Source organism: Ctenocephalides felis, unplaced genomic scaffold (assembly GCF_003426905.1).
Source record: "Ctenocephalides felis isolate EL2017-DRISC unplaced genomic scaffold, ASM342690v1 CF-g0.4_SCAFFOLD_01604, whole genome shotgun sequence".
NCBI lineage: Eukaryota > Metazoa > Arthropoda > Insecta > Siphonaptera > Pulicidae > Ctenocephalides > Ctenocephalides felis.
In genome coordinates this window covers 26,860,198-26,866,412 of record NW_020537758.1, presented here as the reverse complement: position 1 = coordinate 26,866,412, position 6,215 = coordinate 26,860,198, and positions in this window count along the sequence as shown.

The following is a 6,215-nucleotide window of genomic DNA, read 5'->3' as shown; positions in this document are numbered from 1 at the left end:
AAAACTGCAATGGCATAACATTCTATAATCTTTAATATATAAATTCGCTTTCTCATGTGATATATAATAGAAATACATTACTGTCAGTTTAATCGAGAAATGACAAAATGCAATTTAGAATTTTTGATATAAAAAATATAAATATTCTGCGCTAAAAAAACAAACTTGCCATAAGTCTTAAAAAAAGACAGTCTTTGATTTATTATAATATATACATATCGAATTACTGTTACTAAAACATTGAAATGCATTTTAAATTTAAGTGTTTATGGAAATTTATTACTATATTATTATTAATTTTATTATAATTATGTGAAATTAGTTTCCATATTAATAGTATTATATGATAAGTGTTTACAAAGTCTCGAATGAAGGCTGTATTTATTATATATAACACATACAATATTAACAAATACGTTGAATTAAAGTAATTGTACATAATGAATAAATAATATTTTAATTTCTATATATTTTTCTATATATTTATTATATTGCATATAGGGTAAAGCGGAGCTTGAAGGTCCACGGGTAAAAAGATCCATCACCAATATTTCAGAAACACACAGAGTTAAACAATTTTCAACAATATTTGCAAGTAGAGGGCAAAAATGTATAATTAGCCACATTACCTGGATTTTTACGACGTCTTTATTAGGAGATGATCGGCAATGTTTCAAAATGCATAACAAAAGTATTTTCCTTCTATTCTGTTGTTTATTTTAAGTTTGATTCAACAGTTTTTCATTTAAGAATATTTTACACATTTGTGGAATAAAAGTAAATAGCTGAAACTTTACCCTGACAAAAGTGTAAATAATAAAAAATAGTAAATAAAAATGTGAATTCAGTTTAAAAAGCAAACTTAGAAGAAATAAATCAAATACATAGTTATTCTAAATCTGTTGATAAATATTTTAGACGAAATACCAGATTTAGGGCACATTCAGTGCTATCTCTGTGAAAATGTACCCGTGGAATTTATATTTGGCATTGGTTGAATAAAGCAGCTGTTATTTTATAAAATTTCTTCAAAATTAAAAATAAGATCGGTTTGATCATTTGGATCTGTTTGCCCGCTGGCCGTCGCATTTCACCCCGCCTAAATCGTGAAAAAGACCAGTTGACAAGTGTCTCACAAGAGAAAAATAAGATATCTCTATAATAATGAATTAGCTGGGAGTTTTACTGAACATAGCCACTTAGTTGTTTTATTATTATGTTGGGATGGTTCCCACAATATCACTGCTCAAAATCAAATTGGACCTTTGTGCTACGCCCTACCCCACCTATATATATATATATATATATATATATATATATATATATATGTGTGTGTGTGTACATATATATATATATATATATGTGTGTGTGTGTGTGTGTGTGTGTGTGTACTCTGAAAGTGCAGAATATATTATTAGGATAAAAAAGATGGCCCTGCAATAATGAGACAGAGGCACTAAATCTATTCCCGCAACATTCGTAGTACTAGACATTCTTCCAATGTGAAACAAGCTCATCGTAAATTCTCCGACCTGTCTCAGGAGCAGCAATAACTCTTGATTTAACATCTGCCGTTTCATTGCGGTAACTCCGATATCGACACACCTCTCATGTATTTGAAAAAGATAGAGAACTGTTCACATATACGCTAATGGAGTAACATACAAAAAAGAACCAAAATCGTATACGGAATTCCATTCTGACTAGGTACATTTATATTTATTTCGATTATTCCGAATCCATACCGCGGTCTCTACGAATCACGGCGTATTTTGTTATATCACGGTTTATTATGGTTAGTACGTATGCAAACGGGTAAGCTTGGTTCAACCTTTAGAAAAATTTAAATGGTTTTTATAATCTCACTGAAAAGTGAAGAATGTAATATACAGATATATATATATATATATATATATATATATATATGTGTGTGTGTGTGTGTGTCTATACAGGGTGTCCCAGAAGTTGTTTGAAATTTATGAGCTTTTAAGTGCAACCCAGAGCTTTGCTGAAACCGTGACCATTTTTGAGTAATTGTGGTTAGTTTTTATTTTTTGGTACATATAAACTCTTGATCAGTAGCCATAAATAACATTTCTATGTCAGAGTCCAAAATAGTAACACAAGTGCACCAAGTTTTCTACGGTTAAAACAATTTGTTAAGCTATGAATATACATTTTTAAAATTGGTCGACTTTGAGAGGCCATCTCTTAAAAAAATGCTAAAGTGCGCTGGCTGTTCAATAAAAAATTAGAGTAAAAAGATGAAAATTAAAAAGAACATTATTTTTATTAGTGCATTTCATTCACAATCAGTAATTCACGCACATTGAGCTTTCCCCCAAAACAAACACTTGAACTTATTGTGAGTAAAATACACTAGCAACAATCATGTTATTTTAGGTTTCTATTTTTTTTTATTATACAACTATTATGAACTATTGATGTAACTTGGAAAAACACTTTGGTACATTTTTTTATAGAAAGACTTCTAAAAAAGAACCATTTTGAAAATTTTAAATTCATAGCTTAACAAAAATATCTATTTCTAGAAACCTTCAGGCCATTGTGCTGTTATATTTGACTGCGATTATTTAAATGTTATTCGCCATTATGGATCCAAAGTTTAAATTCCCAAAATTAACCACAATAAACAAAAAATGACCAGAGTATCAACAAAGTTTTAAGTTCCTTCAAAAGCTCATAATTTTCAAAGTGTATGAAATAGTTTTATTCGTGATAGTGACGATCAATACTGACCCTCCCGTTTGGACTTGATGTTGAGTTCTGACACACCCTGTATCTACATCAGACTGATAAGTTTTAACGAGGAAACGCAAATGCAGTATTTTGCTAATTTGGTAGAAAGCAAAGTCCGACTAATTGTTAGCGTGTATTTTCTCAAGAGTTTGGTCAAGCAATGTTTTTTCAATAATCAACCAATTTCTTCAGCAATAAATCATAATGATGTTCTAATTCAGGCACGCATTATCGATTATCATCATCCCATGAATAACTTTCATTTTAATTGTTATTCACGATTACGGATCCAAAGTTTAAATGCCCAAACTTAACCACAATAAACAAAAAATGGCCAGAGATTCAACAAAGTTTAAAGTTCCTTCCAAAGCTCATAATTTTCAAAGTGTATGAAATAGTTTTATTCATGATACTGACGATCAATACTGACCCTCCCGTTTGGAATTGATTTTGAGTTCTGACACACACTGTATCTACATCAGACTGATAAGTTTTAACGAGGAAACGCAAATGCAGTATTTTGCTAATTTGGTAGAAAGCAAAGTTCGACTAATTGTTAGCGTGTATTTTCTCAAGAGTTTGGTCAAGCAATATTTTGTCAATAATCAACAAATTTCTTTAGCAATAAATCATAATGGGTTCGCCCGTAGGTAAGCAGTTTAGAGCGACGGGACTTGTTTCAGAGGTCTCGGGTTCGATACCCACTTCGAGCAGCCTGTTGTCAGGCAACATTGACAACGATTTTCACTTGGAAATATAGATAGCAATATGTTTCCAAGTGAAAATAGCCCTCAACCGGCATTGTTGCACCTATTACAGAGATTGTAATAAAAATTTATCATACAGAGATGTGACAACTGTTTGGGTTGCCATCTGTAATAAAACAAACGTAGTTTGTAAGATATTAATCTCAACAGCTCATAGAACCCATAAGTTCTGATCGCTGTTCATATAAAATTAAAAAAAAAAAAAAATCATAAAGTTGTTCTAATTCAGACACGCATTATCGATTATCATCATCCCATAAATAACTTTCATTTTAACCAGATCGAAGTAAACGCGGCCGGCTGATAAACTTCTGCCTCCGGCTGCCACATATAGCACTCCGGGGCGCGATAATTTATTTATGCTCGCATTCGCTCTCTACGGCCCGGTGCGTGGGTACCTGGGCATCAGAGTTGCAAGAGAGCACATAATAACAAACAAGCCGCCTGCATGCGCGATGTACGAGCGGCGCGCCGAATGTAAATCGAAATCACGCTCGAATCTGGTCTAGTCCGTTCTTTCAACTGAAGCGGAATTGAAACAGATAGATTGGTGCAACAAATGTGCAAAATAGGAAATTATGAAGAAAAACGAAACGAAACAAAAATAGGATTTCCAAGGGTGTTGTATAGAAAATTAAGATGTGCTTTGGCGATAGAAGTTAGGCTGTAGTGATAAATCCAGCGACAGTTCCAGATTGAAAGATTCATACGATTATTATAGAAGAACAGAATAGCATGATGTTTTATTTTTTAATGATATTTACATATTTAATCTATATTCCTTGTCTCACAAGCTTATGACTCGCGTTAACTAGTAACTCCTTGTTTATAAGGAAGAATTGCAAGCCCTAATTCCGAAAAGGTTTCAGCGCATTACCCCGGACCTTTTGGCCAAGGAAAAACTGTTGATTTTTTATCAATAAAATTGGATGCTCGAATATGATATTTTCAATACCATAATCTTTTCGATCGTTTTTTCACATCATAGATTCATTGTCTACTATTAACATAGTTGTTTAATCAAGCGAGAACTATAATAATATAATTATTAAGAAAAAACAATTAATTACGAAAACCATGTTGTCCATACAGTACAGACAAAATGATACATTAGTAAAACGTTTGGTCCTCTTTGGGACGTCAGCACATAATGAGCCTAAAGGGGAGCAAATAATACATCGCATTTAATCTTTGCCGGCCTCAAAACGTGAAAAAAGTTGTTTGCAATAAATGAAAGTCTCCTCTATTTACCGGTAGAGCTTTTGATACGTTTTCAGGAGTTAGAGTACAAGTTAAAAGACCTTTTAGAGGTTTTAATATTATTTGTTTGACATCGAATGAAAAATCCTGTAGTTCTTGCGAAATATTTCAGTCATTTTGTCCATTGTATAAAAATGTCATTTTGTCCGAGGGTAAACATTCTGATCGAAATTATTAATATTAGCATAAGTTAATTGATTTTAATAGAAATAATTACAAATTACAATAATAAATACACAAAACACAAAGCCACTTTGAAAATAATCATTTGAAGGCGAGCTGTGCCATTGACTTCGACAATGACGCCCAACATCTGACTGAATTGTGGCCGTGTTTTCTTTATGTTATACAGCCAGGAAAACGTTACTAAACGGGCCACTGTATCATTTCGTCTATATATATATATATATATATATATATATAAATATACGAGTATATATATATACCATTGGGTCTGTCTTATTCCCTCGACTTTTGATAAGTAATATGCCCACACCAAATGAACTATAACCCAACACATTACAGACCACTATCGAACGGTGTACAGTGAAATTATATAAAGTATACATTTAATTCCTAGTTATAGAAATATTTCTTTCACTATTTTGCTAAAAATTCGTCATCTGTCTCGTTTTTCTCCGGGGCAAACTGATCCAAAGTCTTATTTTAGAGGTATTTTATTTTAGATTTTAGTCTTGGTCTAGTAATTTGGAAACAGAATAGCAACAAATAATAATTTATTTGATTTTTTTTTGTTTTTCACAAAATGTGCCACCAATATGACAAAAATTGAAATGAATAAGTCTTCAATGTAACGCTCCTTTATAACTGCTAAGTTTGCAAGTTTACATAAATATCTCATTTTGTTTCTTTACCAGTTCGTACTTCTTTTAATCATAATATATAATAATATTATTGCAATTGAGCGAAATAAATCTGTAACTCTGAAATATATAGTATGAACTAACAGCGGGCAAGAAGTTACCCTTGCTATAAATTAATTTTATGCATATCCAGATAGGATCTCAAAGCTACAGTGCTAAAAAGTAAATGTATTCTGCATAATAAGCAAATAAAATGAAATTAAAGATAACTTTACATTATATGAAGTAATTTTAAATTATAATTGGACTCGGTTTTGCGGTTGAAGGCTGTATGCAGTGTAAATACCAATTATTCTTCTGGTAATAAAAAGTATAAATGATGATAAGAGTATTGAAGTAATAATTAGACAGAGTACGTTTTTCTTATTGAGAAGTAGAAATCTGTAATATAAAAAATAACTAGTGGGGTGTATGGTATCGTGCCTTAAGGCAAATTGCTGGAACTTCCCGTACCGTAACAAAATGAATGTTTTCAAATAGATTATTATTAATATTGTAACATTGTCTAATATTTATAAGAATTATATAAACTGAATTGCAAAGC